The sequence below is a fragment of the Vulpes vulpes genome, chromosome 2 (genome assembly GCF_048418805.1).
Source record: "Vulpes vulpes isolate BD-2025 chromosome 2, VulVul3, whole genome shotgun sequence".
In the NCBI taxonomy this organism is placed as follows: domain Eukaryota; kingdom Metazoa; phylum Chordata; class Mammalia; order Carnivora; family Canidae; genus Vulpes; species Vulpes vulpes.
Window position 1 is genome coordinate 38452710 of NC_132781.1, and position 23148 is coordinate 38475857.

At 45.0% G+C, this 23148-nt stretch overlaps 1 pseudogene; it reads right to left on the reverse strand.

The window, feature by feature from the left end:
* Positions 1-5461: 5461 nt before the first annotated feature.
* LOC112918197 (small nucleolar RNA SNORA70) lies at positions 5462-5564 on the reverse strand (annotated as a pseudogene).
* Positions 5565-23148: the final 17584 nt, after the last annotated feature.

The window sequence follows — 23148 nt, forward strand, 5'->3', positions numbered from 1 at the left end:
ACCTCCTAATACCATTACACTGGAAGTTAGGATTTCAACATATGAATTTAGGGGGGACACATACATTCAGTCTATAACAGGGGTAATAGTGAGCTCTTAGCTTGGGGCCAGCCCAAGCTGATGGTACAGATAACAGCTTCTTTGTACACAGCACTCAGCTAGACATCTGAAACTATCTTTTTTGTAGTCCCTCACCAATCACAAGGCTTAATGGGAATCTCCCACAGACCATCCTTCCAGTAGAAGCTGGCTTTAGAGAACAACCATGAAACCACCTTTTGACCTTCTCTTCCTCAGCCTGAGAAGCCTTCTCTCCCTTGCCCTTTCATTTTTTTTTTCTTTCAGATATCAACCCCAGGGATGGCCAGGAAGCATCTCTGAGCTGAGGCTTTGTCCCCAGAGAGGCAAAAGGAAAAAGGGCAAAAATATAAAATAAAGATTATATAGAAGAATTACCCTGCATGTTTCTCCCATCTCCCTCATCTCCCCGTGTAAATTACCCTATTATTCTGCTCCCTTAGGACTCCTGATCGTCCTTATTTCTTCTTTTGAGCTAAAGTCATTCATGCAGTAAATTAGTTCTTTGCTTCGAAACAGCTCTGATTGTAGCAGTTGCCACCACCAGTAGCAGCACCACATCCCCCGGACAGTTTCCAAAAAAAAAAAAAAAAAAAAAAAAGGAGAAAAGAAGAAAAAAAAAACCCTCAACAACTCTCCCTTCCTCCCACTCTATTCACATGTACGGAAAGACATGGGGTGCCCATTTCCTGGGAAATGTTTTCTTCGAAAGGCAAGTAGGTGTTGAGAGGGAGTCCAGATGGAGTCCTAACTAAGAAACAACTCAAGTTGGATATGGCCTGAAAACTTCCACTCTGCTGTCTCCCCTCAAAAACCAAACCTTGGTTTATCTTGGGTTACTGGGGAAGCAGTAAAATAACATAGAGGTTAAGGATTCAGCTTTGGTGTCAGACACGCCTGGACTGAGTCCTGGACTCTGCCACTTTTAGCTGTGTGACCTTGGGCAAGGGTCCTAAAAGATCTTAATATACAAGTTTCCTTTAAAACATTTTATACATATTCATTTTATTTTTATGTCTGACTATCCATCAAGTATATTTAGTGCCTACTATGTGCTAGTTTCATTGTAGAAGTTGGGGATTCAGCAGTAAACAAAACATATAAAAATACCTGCTTTCAGGCAGCTTACACTCTAGTGGGATATTCCAATATCTGAGGCCAAATGATTTGCAAGTAATTTCTCTTGTTCTGTGGGTTGTCTTTTCAATTTTTTGATAGTGCCTTTTGATGCCAGTACCATACTCTTGCTTTCTGTGGCTTTGTAGTAAGTTATGATACTGGGGCAATATGAGTTCTCTGACTTTGTTATTATTTATCAAGATTGTTTTGGCTGCTCAGGATCCCCTTATAACTCCACATGAATTTGACCATTGGCTTCTCCATTTCAGAAAAAAAGACTATTGGTTTTCGATAAGGATTTCATTGCATCAGTTAGTACAGGCATCTTAATGATATGGTCTTCCTACCTATGAACATGGCATGTGTTTTGTTGGGGAGGGAAAATTTTACACTCCCCTTTGTGGTTCTTATGGCTGATCTAAGAATTAAATTGACATGAGACAGATTACATGAGAAAATAAAGTTTAATCATGCATCTACAGGAGCTCTGTAAAAATATGATACCTCCAGGCAGTCAGGTAATTGAGACTTATATGCCATCTAAGCTAAGAAGGGTGTTTAGGTCTGGGACTTCAAAGAGAAGAAAGACAACTCACAGGAGGGTGAAAAGGAGTAAATGTTTGGTAAGCAAATATTTGCTGGGTAGTGCAGAAACAATGGGACACAGAGGAATTTTAACATGACTTTGTTGGGTTCCTTCCTGTCTACCACACCTAGTTCATATTATACAGTAGTCATCTATGGTGATAACTCCCTTCCTGGAACAGCTCCTCTGTCTAAATTCCTTTCAGGCAGTTAGAAGGGAGCCAATAAAGAAAAACTTCTTGAGTCTTCTATTTTTTTTTTTAAATAATCAGCTCAAAATAATCCCCATGCCAAAGATATACATTTTGGGGTGGTAAATTTTGTTCCCTCAAGTGTCCATTTAGTTAGGTCTTTAATTTCTTTTGGCCATTTTTGGATTCCTTTCCTATATTTCAGGTGTATAGAAACAACTGATCTTATACCCTACCACTTTGCTGAATTGCTAGTTCTAGAGCTTTCTTGTGAATTATTTGGGATTTATATATATGGGATCATGTTATCTATAAACAGAGGTAGTTTTACATCATGCTTTCCAACATGGATGTTTTTTATTTATTTTTCTTGTCTAATTGCTCCACCAGTTAAATAGCAGTGGTGAAAGTAAGTATCCTTGTATCCTTGTCTTGTTCCAACACCTGTCTTTTGAGTTGCCTTGCTGCCTTAGTTTCAGTAAATTTGGGGGGATGGACGAGACCATTACATATTTCTCTTACTTATGTTGACCCTAGAAATGCACTTAAGTCTGTTTTTGCAGGAGCTAGTTTTGTAGTGAAGGACCTTTTAGGTTATTTAGTTTCCTATCGCTGGAAGCAACACAGAATGACACTTTGAAAAACTCTGACATAGAAAATGGGGGATTAGTTCTCATGGCCTACTTTAATGCCTCTCTTTCTATCTCACCCAGAATAATAAAAACAAGCTGTATTATTATCACATTAAAAACCGAGTCCTAAAGAAAATCTGGAAGTTAATCGAACTTATAGGGGCCAGAGTGTGGAGGAGGCTCTGGGAGAAAGTGACTTGAAGGATGGGAGTTGAATAGTTCTGGTATACAAGATCCAATAACCAAATTTGTTCCATTTCTTAGCCAAGTGTCTAGGATCCAATCATGTAACCCTTGCAAATGTGTCATCAATTGCTAGGGAACTTACCCTTGAGAACATGAATCACACTTTAAGCTGTGTATCTGTGTATTCACGAGATGCACGGCGTGGAAGGGGGATGTGAGAGAGAGAGAGATTGAGAGTAAGAGAGAGAGATAGAAAGAGAGAAAATGAGATATGGAGGAGACGTACTAGTTGTCTCATGGAGTCTTCTATAAAAGAGAAGCAGAGAAAACACTTTGGCTCTTCCCCCTATCTCTTTTCCTGTTTGTTCTTCCTTGGGGCCTCAGTACCATCCTCCTTTCTCTAGATATCTGGGCACACCCCACCCTCAGTTCCTGTGAGCCCAGGTGTGTGAAGGCGGATGTGCTTCCACCTGCCCAATAAGCTGTTGAGCGCTGTGACCTGCTGCCAATGCCTGGGGGTGACGTTGCCCAGTTACAGTTGCTGGGGGAACCTTAAGTTAGAATTTCTTCACTTTAGGGCGTGTAAAGTCTCAATCACTACACTGAATTAATGTTGCTTTTCCCTGACTAAATGTGAGTGCCGGCTTCTGGGATGATTGAAGTTAGAGCGTTCCTACTTGGATACTGTCAATCACTCCTCCCTCACTCTCTGCTGAGTGCACTCAGCCTGCACAACCCAATTGGGAATCATGGAAATATAGGAAACCACTGGCAGTCCTCTGAAAAGACCCTATCAAATTGGCAGATACATCCAAGGAGGCCTTCTGATGGTAGAGTTAGTCCCCATCCTAAGAGAGTTCCTAAGCTGATGGAAAAGACATAATTTCTAGCCTATTGAAGCTCCTGGTATGATGAGGAAGATGTAGGACCTATTTAAAGTAAGTACTTAGTCTGATAGGAGATATCTAGTCCCTGTACTGGGGAGCCTCTGGTCCTATGGAGATGACACTCTCAATGGGAGATATGATGGCACCATGCTGTCCCTCAGATGTCCTATTGGATAGTTGTGATTAGGCTGGCTGGGCATGACTGTTGACAGAACTGCTGGGACTCATGTTGACTGGCTTTCTGACACACAAGAGCTGTAGAACCCTAGCTGAACCCTTATTTCACCCAGGAAATCCTGACCACTTCTTCCTGCTCTCACCCCAAGGCTGTTATGAGTTTTTTTCCATTCTTGACCAGCTTTGCATCCCCTCTTTTGACTCCCTTTTCCCCAAAGGTTTATTATGAAATTTTAAAAATGAAAAGAATTGTTGAGTATTCGTAATTGAGTACTCCGCATGTAGATTCTACAAATGTGAACATTTTGCTCTATCTCCTTCAAAGATCTATATATGTACCCTTCAAAACATCTTGCTTTTGGTATATTTTAAAGTAAGATGCAGACCATCAATATCTTCACTCATTAAGCAGAATTCCGTATTTGCTTGTGATTCTTTGTGTGTGTGGGTCAGGGGGTGTGAAATTTGTATCAGTGAAATGGTAAAATATACAGATTATAAGTATATTCTTCCAGAAGATTTGACAAATGCTTACACATGTGTAACTCAAATCCCTATTAAGATATGGAACATTCCTATCGCACAGGAAATCTGTTCATGCCCCTTTCTAGTCAATCATTGTCTCATCTTGCAGAAACATTCAGTTTGCCTTAAAAAAAAAAACAACAACTTTCTAGAATTTCATGTAAACAGAACCAAATACTGTGTACTCATCATGTTTTGGGGATCCATCCATTTTGTTGCATGTGTCAGTACTCTGTTCCTTATGTGTCACTGAATAGTGGTTACAATTCGTTTATCCATTTCCCCCCATTATGTGGGGTTGTTTCCAGTTAGAGGCTGCTATGAATGAAGCTTCCATGGATATTCTTGTACAAGCATTTGTGTGGATGTATGTTTTCTTTTCTTTTGGGTAATTACCTATAAGTGGAATTGTTGGTCATAGGACAGGCATACACTTAGTATATCCACCTTATTTTGAAGTGTCTGTTCAAATATTTTGCCCTTTTCTTTATCAAGTTGTTTGTGTATTTATTGTGTTTTAGTTCCTTATATATACTTGATATAATTCTTTTAATGAACATGTTTTTGCAAATATTTCCTCCTACTCTGACTTGTTATCCATTTTCTTTCTTTGATAGGAAGTAGGATTTATTGGTGGGCGTGAATAAGGAGGAGCAGTGTAGGAGCTCTCAGGAGTGCAGGGCTTAGCATTTGTCCAAAGGGCCCACAATTAGGGATGTATTTGACCCCATAGCCATCCAGGATAAACTACTTTTTCAGGTGCCATGTTTTAAAATTCATCCGTATTAAACTTGGTAAAGCCCCACTTCTTGGAGATGTGGGTCATTTGGCCACCAGGGAACTTGAACTTGGCCTTGTGAAGGGCTTAAATCACATGCTTCTTGTTCTGTAGCTGGTGCAGATGGACATGATGACTTGGCCAGTGTGGACCATGGCCACTGTGCCCTGAAGTTTCCAAAGGCACCTTGAATACCAGGAAATCCTGACCACTCCTTCCTGCTCTCACCCCAAGGCTGTTATGAGTTTTTCTGGAGCCTAGACTGGGGACATCATGAGGTCCGACATGCGTGTCCACTGGAAATTATGGTCCCAAGGTACCTTAGGACAACCTCTCTGAGCAACAGGCTGCATACACTACTGAGGAGGCCACTGTGCGCAGTCACTGCACACCATCATTTTCTCAACTAGGTTTTTGATGAGAAGTTTTTAATTTTTATAAAACCTAAATTATGATTCTTTCTTTGATGGTGATTATTTTCTACCTCCTGCCTAAGAAACTTTCGCCCATTTGCAAATCATGAAGATATTCTCCTATGTTTTATTCTAGAAGCCTTATAGTTTTAGCTTTTATGTTTAGATCTATCATTCATCTCAAATTAAATTTTGTGTATTTTGTGAGACAGGGATCAGTGTTCATGTTTCTCCATATTGATAGCCAGTTGTGCCAACCACATTTGTTGAAAAGACTGCTTTATCTAAGTCGCTTTGGCTCCTCATTGAAAATCAAATGATCATATTACACGTGGGTCTATTTCAGGGCTCTTTATTTTGTTTCATTGAACTATATGTGTCCCTTTACACTACCATCCTGTCTTGAAGACGGTATACCAGCTTTATAGCAAGTCTTGAAGTTAGGTAGTGTTAAGTCCTTTGTTTTTCCTTATCAAGATGCCTTGAATATCCTAGGTCCTTTGCATTTCCATATAAATTTTAGGATAAACCTATCAATTTTTACAAATAAAGTCTGCTGGAAAATGGGGTTTGGATCGTGTTGCACCTGTAGATCAAATTCGAGAAAATTGACATTTGAACAATACTGAGTCTTCCCATATAAAAACATTTATTTAAGTCTTCCTTATCTCAGTATGTTTTTTTATCTCAGTATTTTTAAAGCAGTTTTTAGTACATAGTTCTTATATATTTTTTGTTGAATCTATTCGTAAGTATCTATGCTTTTTGTCCTTATTGTAAATGAAAATGTTAAAAAAATGTCTTTTTCCAATGCTTTGCTGCTAGTATATTGGAATACAATTGATTTGTATTGCTTTTTTATCTCGTGACTTTGTTAAATTTCTTTATTCATTCCAGTTGCTATTTTGTAGGTTACTTGAGATTAAAAATCACATCATCTATGCATAAAATTTTAATTCTTCTTTTCTGATCCTTGTGCTTTTTACTCTTTATCTTGCTTTATTGCCTTGACCAAAACCTACACTAAAATATTAAATAAATGTAGTGAGAGTGGACATCCTTGCTTTGTTTTTCATCTTAGAGGAAATGTGTATTAAATTATACTAAATATGGTGTTAGCTGTAGTTTTTTCATGGAGGTACTTTATCTGAAATGCCTTCTCTTTCTACTTGGCTCAGACTTTAAAAAATGATAAACAAGTTTTGGATTGTACAAAAACATTCGTGGTTTTGCTTCTTTATGCTGTTAATGTAGTGTATTACATTAACGAGTTTGTTCAAATAATCCTGCATTCCTAGAATAAACCTACCTGGTCATGACATATATTTTTGTGTATTGCTGGTTTTATTTGCTAATAATCTGTTAAGGACCTATGTTCATGAGGCATATTGACTTGTCTTTTTTTTTCTTTTTGTAATATTTTTGTCAGGTTTTAGTATCGGGGTCAATCTAGCATCATAAAACAAGTTGGGAATGTTCATTTTTCTCCATTTTCTGAGTTTGTATAGAATTGATATTATTTCTTCCTTAAATTTTTGATCAAATTCATAGTGAAACCATCCAGTTACGGAATTTTGCCCGTGGGAAGGTTTTTTATAACAAATTAACCTTATTTGATAGATAAAGGCTACTTAGATTTTTCTATTTTATCTTGTGTCAGTTTTAGTAACTTGTATTTTTCAAGGAATGTGTCCAATTTGTCTAAGTTGTTCATAATGTTATTACCCTTATAATATCTGTGGGAAATGTAGTAATAGCCCCTCTTTCATCCCTGATATTAGTCATTTTGCTCTTTTTTTCCTTTGTCAACCTATGGACCCCTATCCTACTCCCTACTTTTTGGTTTTAACTAATGCTCTTGCCTCTGACTTTTCTGGAAGTCAAGGGTGAAGCTCCTAGGCCAGTTTCTCACTCTACTTCAACATGCCTTTATCTTCTCTTTCTTCCTTCCTTCCTACCTTAAAGGAAGAATTGTCTTGATTCTTCCTGTTCAAACTCTCCTCTGACAGGAAACCCATGTCCTGAACTCCCATTAGGGTTCAAACACCCCCAACACAACATTCTTCTTGATTTTTCCCTCTTTCCATATTATGGCCCACACTGCTGATCATGCCATGGTGTCTTTAGGCATCTCCAGTCTCAGCTCTGGATCTGACAGTTCCAAGTATCAGAGTGACTCACAAGTCTAAAACATGTCATGTTTCACTCACTGGTATTTTCTTCATGCTTTCTCTCCATATGGAGCATGTCTTCCCCCACAGTCTTCCTGGAGAATATTTACATAGTTCTTGAGTAACTTCCTTCTTTCACTTCAGTCTGATGAAATCAATCACCTCCTTGTTTTGTGGTCTACTTGGACTGGTACTGTGGATAAAAGCATCTGTTATATTTCATTGTGTGCATTTGTTGATGTCTTTGTTTCCCGCACTGATACCATAAAGTCCCTGGGGCAGGAACCATGTCTGTTTATATTTATATTCCTAGTGACTGACATACTGTAGGCTCAACATATGTTTGTTGACCGAATATAGAATATTTGCATTTTTTGAAGATCAGGGTTTCCAATATGGAACCACTCACCCTTTCCCCATCACTTTTGCCATTCTCTTAGTACCCCCTTTTCTTAAAACTGTGACATCACTGCTGAGTCTGAGTCTTTTCTCTTCATTATTTACCAACTTTTGCTCTGCTAGGTCCTTTTCTTTTTCTTCCTATCAGTCTCTGTTGTTGCCACTAAATTTTGAAGCAGCATTACATTACTCATGAACCACTGTCTTTTTTTTATTAATTTATTTATGATAGACATAGAGAGAAAGAGAGGCAGAGATACAGGAGGAGGGAGAAGCAGGCTCCATGCCGGGAGCCTGACGTGGGACTCAATCTTGGGACTCCAGGATCGCGCCCTGGGCCAAAGGCAGGCGCCAAACCGCTGAGCCACCCAGGGATCCCCATGAACCACTGTCTTGAAATCTAGCTCTTGGACTTTCCTCTTACCCCACTCCAATCCATTCTCCCTACCACCATTAATTTCCTTAAAACATGTTAGGGATAATGGAACTAAATCAAAATAAAAAGCTTCTGTTCAGCAAAGGAAACAGTCAACAAAACAAGACAACTTACTGAATGGGAGAAGATATTTGTAAATGACATATCTGATAAAGTGTTAGTATCCCAATATATATCAAGAAATTAATACAACTCAACACCAAATAACCAAATGATCCAATTAAAAATGGACAGAAGACATTAACAGACATTTCTCCAAAGAAGGCAGACAGATGGCCAACAGACATACAAAAAGATGCTCAACATCACTCATCATCAGGGAAACGCAAATCAAAATCACAATGAGATATCACCTCATATCTGTCAGAATGGCTAAAATCCAAAACACAAGAAAAAATAAGTGTTGGCAAGGATGTGGAGGAAAAGGAACCCTCATGCACTTTTGGTGGGAATGCAAACTGGTGCAGCCACTGTGGAAAACAGTATGGAGGCTCCTCAAAAAATTAAAAACAGTTTACCATATGATCCAGTAATTCTACCACTGGGTAGAAGGAATATGAAAACAATAATTTGAAAAGATATGTGCACCCTTCTGTTTATTGAAGCATTATTTACAATAGGCAAATTATGGAAGCATCCCAAATGTCCATTGATAGATAAATGGATAAGGAAGATGTGATGTACACACACACACACACACATACACACGCATACACTGGAATATTACTCAGCTATAAAAAAGAATGAAATCTTGCCATTTGAACAACATGGATGGATCTACAGGATATAATGCTAAGTCAGTCAGAGAAATATAAATACCATAGATTTCACTCATATGTGAACTTTAAGAAACAAAAGAACAGAGGAAAAAGGAGACAAACCAAGAAACAGACTCTCAACGACAGAGAACAAACAAATGGTGGCCAGAGGGGAGTGAGGTGGGGGGATGGGTGAAATAGGTGAAAGGGATTAAGAGTACAGTTATTATGATGAGCACTGAGTAATTTATGGAAGTCATTATATTTATGGAATCACTATATTGTACACCTGAAACTAATATACCACTGTATGGTAACTATACTGGAATTAAAAGAATATATATCAGGAAAAAGCTGCCCTTACTCTTCATCACTCAAAGGACAAACCATAGTTCCCATTGATTGAGTCCACTGCCTTCCAGGTGCTGTATAAATGTTAGCTTATTGTTACTTTTTAGGGGCATGTATTAGCCTCTTAGTAAGGATGAGAAAACTGACTCTTAGAACCATACTTGCTCAAGGTCACTCAAGTACTAGGAGGAAGTGGACCCAGACCTCTGCCTTCCCTGGCAAACTTGAACTTTGTCTCCTAATTCTCTACTCTCGCCAGCTTCAGGCAAAGATTCCTGTGGTATAAGCCCTGACAATATTTTCTTTTTTCTTTCTTGTAATGCAAGGGCTGGCTTATGCTTTGATAACCAAGGCATGCACTTCAAAGACTGCGATCTCACTATCTGGAATAAACATTTAACTGGCCACAGGCTGGGTAAAGAGCCAGATGAATTCCTCCAACTGGGGCTTCTTTGTTTTAGAGATCATGACTGATTTTGATAACTATCTGGGCCAGTTGTCTTTTCTCTTCTCTGTGCTTTAAATTCCCACCTGTATATTTTATTTATTTATTTATTTCCCACCTGTATATTTTAAATTCACCAATAACAAGTGAGCCTGAGAAACCCTCGACCTCCAACGTTGACCCCAATAAAAACAGAACCCCCATCCAGACAGGCTCTCTCTCCACCTGTGACCTCGTTGTGTGACCCTGGGTGTGCTGTGTAATTACTTTCCAGGTCTTGTAAGTAATAATCCTTTTATTTATTTATTTTTTTTAGTTTCCTGATGGTTGTTGCTGCAAGGTGTCTTGAAATCGTAATGAGAACCACAAGGGAGTCCTAATTTTGGTTTAGCAAAGGGAGATGTCTACAGGCAGCTCACTCAGGCCCAGGTGAGTGCCCCCAGGCATTTTGAGTCCATAGCATTATCGCTGGTAGGTTGAGACCTCACCAGAAAATGCCCTGTAGAGAAACCCTGGCATCTGTCATTGTGTGTCCTTCACTGTCTTCCCAAGAGGCCATGCACTCCTACCCTGGGTCTTTGCTCTCATGGATCCACTTTCCAGAATGTTCCATCCCCAGCCCCACCCCCATTTCTGGATACTTGCCAAATTTCCACCCTTCTTTTATGCCTCATGCAACTTTCACCTCTTCCAGGAAGCCTGGCTTGTTATACCATCAGGGATATCATGACCCTTTGATCATTTCTTCCTGAAGATGTTGGTTGCTTACACTCAGTATGAGCCCTGCAAAGGCAGCTGCTCTGCATCCTATCAGCTAGCACAGGGCACCAAACGCAGCAGGTTCTCACAAATGTTTCTTGTTGATGAGGGTTTCCTGTTTATCTCATACCTGGCTCATTCACTCACTTGATCTATGTTTCCCCACCCGCACCCCCCAGCTTTATTAAGATTTAATCTACATATAATATTGTGCAAGTTTAAGATGTATAACATGATGATCTGATACTGATATATATTGTAAAATGATCACTGCAGTAGGGTTAGTAAACACCTCCATCACCTTACATTATTACCATTTCCTTTTTATGGCAAGAACATTTAAGATCTATTCTTTTTGCAACTTTCAAGTCTATAATATGGTTGTCACCATGCTGTATATCAGGTATCCAGAGCTTGCTCTCCTTGTAACTGAAAGTATGAGGCCATTGACTGACATCTCCCCATTTCCCCACCTCCCAGCCCCTGGTAACCATCATGCTACAATCTGTTTCTACCGGTTTGGCTTTTTAAAATTCCATGTGTAAGTGATATTATACAGTATTTGTCTTTCTCTGTCTGACTTATTTATTTATTTTTATTTATTTATTTATTTTTTCTGTCTGACTTATTTAACTTAGGATAGTGTTCTCCAATTCTATCTATGTTGCCACAAATGATAAGATTTTATTCTTTTTTTTAAGGCTGAGTAATATTCGTGTGTGTGTGTGTGTGTGTGTGTGTGTGTATACCATATCTTCCTTATCCACTCACCCATATCCACCTAACCCATGGTTAGGTTCATGCTCCTAACCATCCCATCCCACTGCCTCTGCTCTCACGAACTCTCAGAATTATGAGTCGCCTTTAGGATCTCCTCCTTGATGTGGAAGTTGTTCCGATCATAACACCCATAACACTTAGGTTATTTCCATATCTTGGCTAACTATGAATAATGCTGCAGTGACCATGGGAGTACAAATATCTCTTCAAAATTCTGATTTCATTTCCTTTGGTTGGATACCCAGAAGTAGGATTGCTGGATCATATAGTAGTCTTAATTTTGTGAGGACGCTCCACCCCATTTTCCATAGTGGCTGCACCAATTTACATTCCCACCAAGAGTGTACAAAGGTTTCATTTTCTCCACATCCTCACCAGCATTTATTAAGTCTTGTCTTTCCCTACCACCCCAGCTTTATTGATGTATAATTGACAAAACTGTAAGATATTTAAAGTGTAAGCAATATGCATATAGGTTGTGAAGGGATTCCCCCCACTAAGTTAAATAACACATCTATCACCTCACATAGGGCATTATGGTAAGTGAAAGAAACCAAACAGAGAAAGACAAATACTCTTTGCTATCACTCATATGTGGAATCTAAAAAAAAGTCAAACCCATAGAAATAAAGAGTAAATAGGTGGTTGGCAGGGACTGAGAAGTAGGGGAGATAGAAAGAAGTTGGTAAGAGGACCAAACTTTCAGTTATAAGATCAATAAGATCGGAGGATCTAATGTATAACATGGTGACTACAGTTGATAACACAATGTTGTATAACTGAAATTTGCTAACAGTAACATTTAAATGTTCTCACCCTCCCAACAACAACAACAAGAACAAAATCCCAAACTGAAACCCTTGATCTTTGAATAAGTCCTAACAAGAACCAGTCATTGGCAAGGTGACCTAGAGTTGAAGCTGGGGACAGGGATGCTGGTGACAATGACGTGAGCACACAGCTACCGGATACTTGTTTTGTGCTAGGTTCTATTCTAAACCCTTTACACGAATTGTAAATTCAACCCTCACAATAATCCTGTGATATAATAAGGACTATTATTAGCTTCATTTTACAGATGAGGAAACTGAGGCACAGATTTTTTTTCCTTTTAAGAAGTATGTCAGATGTAGCTACACGTGTGGTAAGCACAGCATAATGTATAGCGATGTTGAATCACCACGTCATACACTTAAAACTAATGTAACGTTGTGTGTGTCAGACTATGCTCAAATAAATCTGCCCACGATCACACAGTGAATGGTAGATCGGGAGCCAGGCACCTTGACAAAGTCCAATCCGACAGCTGGGGAGCTCTCATTCCTGCGTAGGTTTACTCATTACAGACTAATAATGATAACTGCCACTTATTGGGTACTTAATATATGCAATATATTATTCTAAGCACTTTAGATGCCTTGTTTTACTTTAATCCTTTCTCCAAAAAAATCCTATGAAGCTGGTGGTATGACTCACATTTCACAGGTGAGGAAATAGATGTTCAGAGAAAGTTAACTTGCTCAAGGTCACACAGCAAGTAAGATGCAGAGCTGGGACCTGAGCCCAGGTCCGTCCAGTTCCAAAGTACATGCTCCTAACCATCCCATCCCACTGCCTCTGCTCTCACGAACTCTCAGAATTATGAGTTGCCTTTAGGATCTCCTCCTTGATGTGGAAGTTGTTCTGATCATCTCTGACAAAGGATCTTCCCAGCCCAGTTTGAATGCTTCCAGGGGTGGGGAGCTCACTCCCTCCTGGGGCAGGCAGCTCACTCATGGTTGCACAGGGCTGATTGCCAGAATTCTTTTTTTCCTAACAAGCCCAAGAAGTCAGTCCCCCTCAGTCCCCAGAGGGTCCTTTCCAGAACTGCCTATACCCTCCTCCTTCAGGACAGGCTCTGTGTTCCTCCAGCTTTGCCCATGGGAAGATGGAGTCAAATCTCCTGGGCCAGAGAGGGGGCTTAGCAGGCATCCCTGGGAAGAGATGTTCTAGGTCTTTTCATCTTAAGTGGTTTCTGATTTGTCTGGGTGAGCGAACGCCTAGAGCCACTCCTGTTTAACATTCATGTAGATTCCAGGCTGGGCTATTGCAGGAGTAAATCACCCCTGCCTGATATGCACCACCCCCCAATCCCAGCCCCCCAGGACAAATATCCCCCTGGTCTCCATGGCAACAGGGCCATCTGTTTCACATAGCATCCCAGGCCAGGGAAGTTCATTTTGTCCCAACTCTGCTAAGTTATGGTGAGCGCAGGAAGAAGCGGGAGAAAGGAGCCTCAGGGGAGCAGAGTGGGCTTTTGTAGTTCCTTGTAATTCGATTTAGAATAAGGCAGCCTGTCAGGGCTGGAAGAGCCCTTAGAGGTCCACTGGCCCAACACCCTCACTTTATGTATAGAAACTGGCTTTAGAGAGGAAAGTGGTAGTCACATAGTACATTAGGGACAAAGCTGGGTCTAGCGGATAGCCGATAAACATTTGCTAAATGAATGAATCATAGAATCATAAAGAGTTGGAGGCAGCCAACAGATTATGCCAAAATTCTCATCCAGTGCATGAAAGTGTCCAGAAATTATACTCTACAACAGATGGTCATCCAAACCGTGCTTGAATGCTTGAATTGTGCTCGATCACTATCTTAACTGCTTCCATTACTGGACACTTTGAATATAGAAAGCTTCTTCTACATACTGAATGGAAGCCTGACTGCCTATAAATTTACCCATGGGTTGTGATTCTGTCCTTTGGAGCCACGAAGATTCCAGCCGTTTGTGGGTGTTGTCCTGTTTGACTAGCTCAGGGGGAAGTCTGATAGGGCTCTCGGGGGTGAAGTGATTGACCAGAAGTTGAGAGCTAGTTAAGAGTGCCCTGGCCCTTGGGTGGGGGCAGTTGTCTTTTATCTCCTCTGGGTGCTTCTCATTTTCCTCCCATCTGGTGGGCTGGGCCAGCCCATTTCTCATCTGTACCATCTGTGAGGTTAGTTTCTGAGCTGCCGCTTTTGCCTCTCTGGCTGCCTTGCCCCTGCCTCCCAGGGACCCACTATCTCTGTAAGGCAAGAAAGCAGCCCCCTGCCCAAGCTCAGGCCCAGGCCTTGTGAATGGATGGGGAAGGTGTCAGGTCCTGATCCCCAACTCAGCCCTTCCCCCTCAGCTCCTCCACAACTGCTTCAATAGCTTCCATGATCCGTGGTGTGGAAGCTGGAGAAACACAGAACAGCCAAGGCATCTCTCACTTTCCTGCTGGGGAGCCTCTGGTCTGTAATTTGTGGGGAGCTATTAAGCTTCTTCAAATATTTCTGTTGTCCCTTCTCAATGCTCCTAGTGCCTCGTATTTCCTGCAAGAAACTCTACTTGGGGAAGGGTCTGACGGGGTGGGCTGCTGGCACAGTTCCCAAAGTGGGGGTCACCCTGGCAGACAGGGACAGAGGAGTGAGTGGGGCAGAAGGCAGGGTTAGAGCTGAGAAAGGGGCAGCAGAAGGTGATTTGGAGAGAATGTCCTCTTTTCTTCCTTCCCACCCATCTTGAATCCTGCCCCTTACTCCTAGTCTTCCAATTAGGCTAAGAAGCTCATCCCTCCTGGGACTCAAACATTGCTGAACGCCTTTGGGTGGATTGATACTCAGGTTCCCCTCTGCCTTAACTTTGGGGCTGGTGTTCCACCCCAGGCGGCAGCAGTTTAGCCATTCAATGCAGGTACGAAAATGAGAGAACCCTGAGCAGCCTTTTCCCTGGCCATTCAGCAGCAGAGTTACACCCTCAGCTCTGTGATTGGTCTGTCCCAAGACTGACTGTGGGAGCTCAGGCTGCTATTTTCTTTAAAGATTGGGCGAGTGGGCAAGGAAGGAAGGCAAGTGTAATTAGGACACACACACACACACATTCAGTTTACTTTGGAATGCATTCTATCACAGTTCTACATCCTGTTTGGCTTCAAATAATACAACAGTCAGTTGACTTTTGTTGTCAGAGGGTGTAGGGGGGATTGGGAGAGGGTTGAGAAGGGCAGACCTGGACAAACACAGGATGGATATGGTAGCCACCCACCGCCACCCCTGCCCAGTTACACTTCCCACATTATATCTTGTCTCCCTTCTGATTGGTGTCAGCCCCCTCTCCGTTGTCCCCTCCCTCAGATGTGTTCATGGGGACCACTCCAACATCTAGCACCAAGGCCTCGGGTGTGCCCCGAGTGGGGCTCTATGTGTACATACCAGACAAGAAGATGGATTGTTCCCTGCAATAAATATCGACTGATTCATAAATCTGGTTGCCAGATTCAATCAAAGTCTCTACCTGCATAATCCAGGAGCATAAGACGCCAGCTAATTCTGTGCCGGGCCGGCTGATTCCCAGCGGAAGATGTTGTATAAACATCAATGTCTCTTAGCTTCGTGCAACCTGGAGACTGTGTGCAGGGGTTACGGAGAACAAATTTTCCCAGCCGAGGGGGCAGGTGGTGAACACAGAGTGAGCCGAGGGGCAGAAGGTTCCATGAGGCGCGACTGCCACGGCTTCTCCCTCACCATCATCCCCTGGCCTCCTCAACTTGAACCTGTCTCTACAGCAACCACTGCCAGGCTGAACCTGGGGAATGCTGAACATCTGGACGAAAAGCAGAACCAGCCAGCCCATCACTCAGATGTTTCTAAATACCTAGAGCTTTGTACTGAAAAAAGAAACAAACAAACAAAAAACCAACCAACAACCCAACCTGACAATGATGATTTTTCATTTCATTCAGATGTGAGGGGCACCCTTTTACCTTCCTGCTTTGTGCAGGCCTTCTGCTCTCTTCTTCTGGGGTCAGGGTCTGTAATCAATAATCCAAACTGCTCTGCCCTCCACTGTCTATTACAGGTGTGACTCCAAGAAACCAGCCCTGCCCTGCCCAACCCTGGACAAGGCCGGGTTCCCTGGGCTCCTGATGGAGAAGAGGCAGGGCTGGGAGGGTGGAGGAGCTGGGCTAGATCAGGCGAGGCGCTTGGGGAGGGCCTGAAGGAGGTACAGCTGCTAAGAACGTGCACTAGGCTGCTGGACCCTCTGGGCTCTAATCCCGGTTTTGCTCCCAGCTCTGTGGCCTTGGGCGGTCCCCTGAGCTTCATGTTCTCATCTGTAAGGCAGGGGTAGTAACAGTACCTGCCTCACAGGATCACTGTGGGGCAAAAATCGGTCAAGGCACCTAAGAGCCGGAGCCTAGATGGAACAGGATGTGACCTGCGGCGTTGGTGGTGACTTCAGCCCTGGGCTAGGTCCCTGGCATCCCATTCTACCAAGAGTTTGGGGTCCCTGGAGTGCGTAGGTCACCAATTGGTGCAGGGGGCCTGCAAAGGTCAGTCAGAAATCGTTCAGTCATGCTCTTCCCATAATGGCCATGACGACGACAACGGCAGACAAGGGGCCCAAGGCAGGGCTGGGTCAAATGTTCCAACTGTGGGGAGAGACAGGGAAGGTCTGATGGAGAGAGGGAGGAGGGTTTCTGGTCGGGTTACTGGAAGATGAGTGGTTGTGACCAGGATGGGAGGGCACTTGAGGAGAGAGACTAGTGTCAGCGAAAGCACGGAGGGGGGATAGCACAGGGTCTGGAGAACAGAGGATGAAAGAGGGAGCCGAGGCTGGGAAAGGCAGGTGTACTAAGTCGTGGAGGGCCGTGAATGCTCCGTGAGGGCCTGTGCCTCATCCCAGAGGCAGTGGGGAATCATCGAAGGATCTGCAGGAGGGGTGATCAGAGCTGTGCAGTGGTATGGCCTCGCCGGGGGAGGTGTGACAGTGAGAGAGAAGGGGGTGAGACTGCGGAGCTGGTGGGGTGCCCCAGGCCCGAGTGAGGTCATGTGGAATGGAGTGGATGGCGACCCCCCATAAAGCAAAGAATGGGGTCCAGAGAGCTGGTGTACACAACCAGGAGAAAGAGGGTGTAGGCAGCTGGGAGGGGTGGGGGAGACACACCACATCTCTTTAGTGGTTACTCAGTTTCCCTCTGGGGAAAGGGAGCAGCTGTCTCCCTCAGGAGGTAGATTGTGGAGTGTGGAACCAAACCCTTACAAATCCCCAGAATGTTAGAGTTCGAGACACCCAGAGAGAGCCGCGCAGCTCTCTATTTCATGGGTGCCCAAAGGAGGTCTCCAGGGGGTAGGGAGCCATTTCATTGCCACCTTGCTGGCGGTGGGGAGGGGTGCGCAGAGCAGTTGGAGCCCACACCCCTCCGGACTCCAGCCCTGGCCCAGCTGCTTAAACACAATTCAAACCAAGTCAGCTCCTCAGAGGCTGCCGGCAGCTACTGCCTGCCAGGCCCCAACTAGGCCGGCGGGAGGGCAAAGTGAGAGCAGCGCCGGCCCCCCTCAAAGAGCCCGCCCGCAGCAGGAGAGACCGGTGCATCCACATCCACATCCACACGTGTGATCCGTGCAGCAAGGATTCCAACAGCATGAGGTGCTGCGTTCCAGCAATTGCGAGATATTCTAGGCGGCTCCAGCTCTCCCGCTCACCCCCTCTGGTTTCCCGTCAGTCTCTGGCTGCCTGTTGACTCTGAATATCTTTTTCTAAATTTTCCCTCTCTCATTTCCCTCCCTCCCACTCACACCCTCCGTGCTGCTCTGGCCCCTCCTGATTGAATAGAAGCATATGCTGCAGTGGGGAGAAGTGTGTGGCTGTAATGACTCTGATAATTGAGACCACCCAGCGGAGATTTCCTGCCTGGCCTGGCCTGGCTCCCACTGCCCTCACTCACATGCTCTCGCAGTGGGGTGGTTGTACAGGTGCCTGGATGTGACATCTTCTCATCGCTTCCGAACGCCGACCCAGACTGTGGCCCAGGTGGCGCTGGCTCCCACCTTCAGAAGGTTAAAGATACAGTGATGGTGCACACCTGTGCCAGGCACGGTGAGACACTCTGGGGAATAAAGCAAGCTGGACAAAATCCCTGTCCTCACAGAGTGCGTGTGGGACAGACAAACAGACAGATACGTACATTAGGGAGAAATATATTGTATTAGATGGCTGGGGGCGTTAAGGAGAAAAGGCAAGAAAGGGGGGTTAAGCCACGGTGGGGCAGACTCGCAATTCTAGCAGGTGTGGCTGGGGTGGGTGGGGGGAGTGCTCTCTGAGAAGATGATATTTGAGCCAAGACCAGAAGAAAGTGAGCCAACCATGTGATGTCTGAAGGGTGTGCGGGCAGAGGGAGCTGCACTTGCAAAGGACCAGAGGCGGAGCTGAGCCCGCGGTGTCTGAGGAATGGTGAGGTGGCCCATGCGGCCAGGGAGGGTGAGCAGCGAGGCCAGAAGTAGGACATGAGGTCGGTGTTGTCACAGGGCCTGGGTCATACAGGTCCCTGGTTGCCAGTGCAGGACTGTGGGCTTCTCCCTGGCTGAGCTCCAATCCTGTGGGCAATCCTCCTAAGAGCCAAGCCCTGCAGGGGAGCAGCTTCACTGTGCTACCACCAAGAGCCTCCTCCTCCTCCCCTTCCTCCTCCACTCATCCAGGACTTTCTGGGATGGGGGTGGGACCTTTGTGCTTCTGGTGAAGTGCGTTTCCATCTAGTCTACATGGATGCCACTGACCCTGTGACCCAGGGCCACACCCTGTTCTGGGGGCGTCCAGGGGCTTTGGCCTTGGGGTAACTAGGCTGTGCATACCGGTAGGGCAGGCATTTGTGTGGTAAGAAGAAAGACCAGACCCCAGGTGAGCGTCTGATCTGTGGGTGCTGCTGGCTGGGGTCCACCCTGGGGTCCACTCTGACTGGAAGTGAGCTCAACTGTCTGCTGGCTTGCTCGGACCTAGCACTTGTGACAGCGTTATTTTTTTTGTGGATGGAATGATCCCCCAACCCTACTCTGACCCTCTCCACCTGGCTCCTTCTCAGTTTGTGGGATTTTAAAAAATGGGATCTGAGGGTAGTACTAGGAAGAGCATGGGCTCTGGGGCCAGAGAGCTTGCAGTCCTAGATCTACTATATGCCAGCTGTGTCACCTGGAACAAGTTGCTCAGTTCCTCTAAGCCATGGTTTCTTTATCTGTAGAGTGAACATAGTGGAATGGTGCCGACTTCACGGCATCGTGGGAGGGCCAGATATGATGATCATGCAAAGGGCCCAGCACATAACAAGCCCTCAGTGCAGCTTGGCTTCTGTTATGGCAGCAGCCAGAACAAGGGTAGATCCTGGGATCACGGCCTTAGCCGAGGCGTTGGGGAGGCAGAAGCACCAGAGCCACTATTTCTCAGAGCCCAAGGCCCTGCTTGGGGCCCAGGGAGCTCTGGAGGTAGCTGTGGTTCTAGTGCTGCGGGTCACCCAGGGACTGGCCTCATAATCATGCCACTCTATGTATGGCTTCTGCTTTCTCTCAGGTGACACTTGCTCATTCAAGTACCTCCTGTTTTTCTCTTTAAGTGAATGGTTTCTGGAGGTTATAAAAGATGACCATCTGCAGCAGAGGGTGAGAGAGAAATCCACACAAGGGGTCTCAAAAAATGTGGGTTCTCACCCTACCTATGCCGTGTGGCCTTGGATGAGTCACCTGTCCTCCCTGGCTCTGAGCAATTCTTTCTGTAAGAGCTCCAGCTTGGCCCAGAGGATCAGGGGGTTCCTCTCTGGCTGGGAAAAATCTATTCTGAGGATCAAAAAAAAAAAAAAAATCAAACCCAAGTTCTAGTGCCAAAGTTAAAAGCCTCTCATCTGTGGAAAGAGGGTTTAAATTACCCTGTGTTTGAAAAAGAAGAGAGAGGGAAAAAAATTAATGGGGCTTAGAATGGAAAGTCCAAGTGCAACCCACTCTGCCAAAGGGGGTGAGGCGGGGCAGGGTTATTATCTTCAGCATCCGAGCTTTTGGAGTCTTTCATCTCTGATTTGAAAAGTTTTGCAGGTGTCAGAAGGGGGTGGGAGAGTTCCAGATGAGGTGTTAGAAGGAGGTAGGTCTTAGAGGAGGCAAGCCCCAGAGTGGGGAACTGGGGGAAACCATGGAGGGACAGCTGGGAGAGGGTGGCTAAATATGTCTGGTCCTAGGGTGGGGGTGTCTCGGAGGCTGGGCTGGTGAGAAATTTTGTCAATCTAGAGAAGGAGTAAGTTTTGCTGAGGAAAAAGCCTGGCAAACGGTCTTTGCCAGTGAAGAAGATTCCAGGCCTGATTGGGTCTTCAGAATTTGCATTAGCTTTCCCCAATTCAATTTGCTCAAGCATCAGTCCTGACCATGGTGGGGGGCAGGGTGAGGGCTGGCATGAAGGATGTTGTGTCCAGTGCAATTTGGGGCCAGGCAGGACCAAATCAGGGTGTGTGGGGAGAGCCTGGGCAGGCCAGGAGTGAATCTTTGGCAGTGGCCATGGTGCAAAAGGTGGCATATGGGGCCATCTCAAGTGTTTGGAGCACGAGGTTTGGTAACCAGTTGGAGGACTGGAGGAATCAAATAACCTTGGTGTGCACGAAGGACAAAGATTCGTGGGCAAGGTGTTCCAGGTGGAGGGACGGCATGAGTAAAGGCTGAGGGGCCAGCAAATAAGGGTCTGTTTGAGGAACAGGAAGTAGCCCAATGTCAACCATGGCTTCTAGGCCCATTGCTCATTCTAGTGACCCAGGACCCGCGCACAGGACAGTCTCATATCCAAGGAACTCTGGCTCTTGTTGGCACAGCTGGTTGGATTGGGGCATGCTGAGCCAATCAGAGAGCCTGTTCCTGGGAATTTGGAATTTGGACTCAGAACGAGTCAGATGGGAATGTAAGAGGCCCCATGGGTGCCTGGCCCCTCTGGAATTCTACCCAGAATTCCCTTCTATCCCTCCACCTTCCTCTCACAGGGAGTAGGGCTGGTCACGTCTACACTGCTGTGATCACTGTGCTGTAGGATCCAAGAGGATCTCCCCTCTCCAATGACATGGGTGCACCTGACACTTTGTCAAGTGTTTAATATGTGCTCATTGAATGAACAAATGCATGTAGAAATGATTCCTAGAACCCATTTCTGGAACCCGGAGGCCAGCACCTCTTCACCTAACTCCTCCTCCTCTCTGCTGTGAGCGTCCAGTCTGCAGAGCTGGCCCTCTGCTTGGGTCCCGGGACACTGGTTCCTTGCCTGCCCTAAGCTGGTGGAGTCCCTGGGGGCGAGACCCAGCTTCCAGCTACTCCTCATCTCCCTGTCCAGGGCCCTTGCCCACTGGTGTCTGGGTACTGCGTCCCCCTGCCCCCACCCCGTCCCCACCCCAGACTTTTGGCTGAAGCCTGATGCCTCCCTAACCTGACATTAGTCTTGCTGTCTCTGATACCCTATCCTTTCCTCTTTCACCCCCTCAACCCTCTCTCCTCAGTGATAACCACTGTTCGGAGCATGACAGGAGTTCCTCCGGATCTTTTTCTATACATAGCTTAAAATCCTTCCCTTCCCATAAAATCCAAACTCTGCACTGTAGCTGAAAAACCTTTGCAGTTCTGGCCTCTGCTTTCCTCTCTGACCTCACTCTCCCCTCCCCCACCACTCACACAGCAGGCTTTTGTCTGGCTTCCAAACACAAAAAGCTCTGTCCCACCTCAGGGCCCTTGCACAGGCTGTCTTTTCTGCCAGGAACAATCTTGGCATTATGGTCACATGACCAGCTCCTCATACTTAAGTTTCCACAAATGCTACCTTCCTGGAGGAGTCTTCTCTAGTGATGCCCCCTATCTTCGTCTTCTTTTTTTTTTTTTTTCACAGCATGTATTATTATTTAAAATTACCAACTGCTGGGGCACCAGGGTGGCTCAGTGGTTGAGTGTCTGCCTTTGGCTCAGGTGATGATCCCAGGGTTCAGGGATGGAGTCCTGTATCAGGCTCCCTGCATGTGTCTCTGCCTCTCTCTCTATGTCTCTCATGAACAGATAAATAACATCTTTGAAAAAAAATTGCCAACTGCTGATTTACCCATTTATGGCCCATCTCTCTCTCTGGAATGTAAGTTCAACAAAGGTGGGGACTTACTTTTTTTTCCACCCTGTATTCCCTAGTAGCTAGATGAGAAACAGCACATAAAGTTCCCGTGAATATCTGTTGAAGGAATGATTTTTTCTGTGTCTCTGTGTGTTTAGTGTTCATTTAGTGAAAGCAGGAACATGCTGTAGGTTATTTATTTTTTTAACTTTTTTCCCTCTGCCCTGCGGCAGGGCCGTCTTCTACCTTCAGTGTCCAATGTTGGTTTACCTGCCTGTCACTGCCAGTCTGAGAGCTCTGAAGCAGGGCTCACCCAGGGAGGAGGGGGAGGGAGGAGGGAGGGGGAGACCTCTGCCTTTAGTATCTCACGGATCTGGCTTTCTTCCCTACCAGGGGCTGGCTCTGTGGCCCCAGGCAAGTACTCTAGGAGCTTCTGTTGCCTCAGCTGGGGTATGATGGGACCCCTCTTCGGCTGCTGGCTGCTGGGAGTGAGTGACAGTGAGTGCTCCAGGCGGGCGCAGCTGGCTCAGGATTCATGCACGTCTCAAAGACCAGGCCTTTAGCTGGATCTGCAGCACCAGGTTCTGGCTGTAAACACAGAG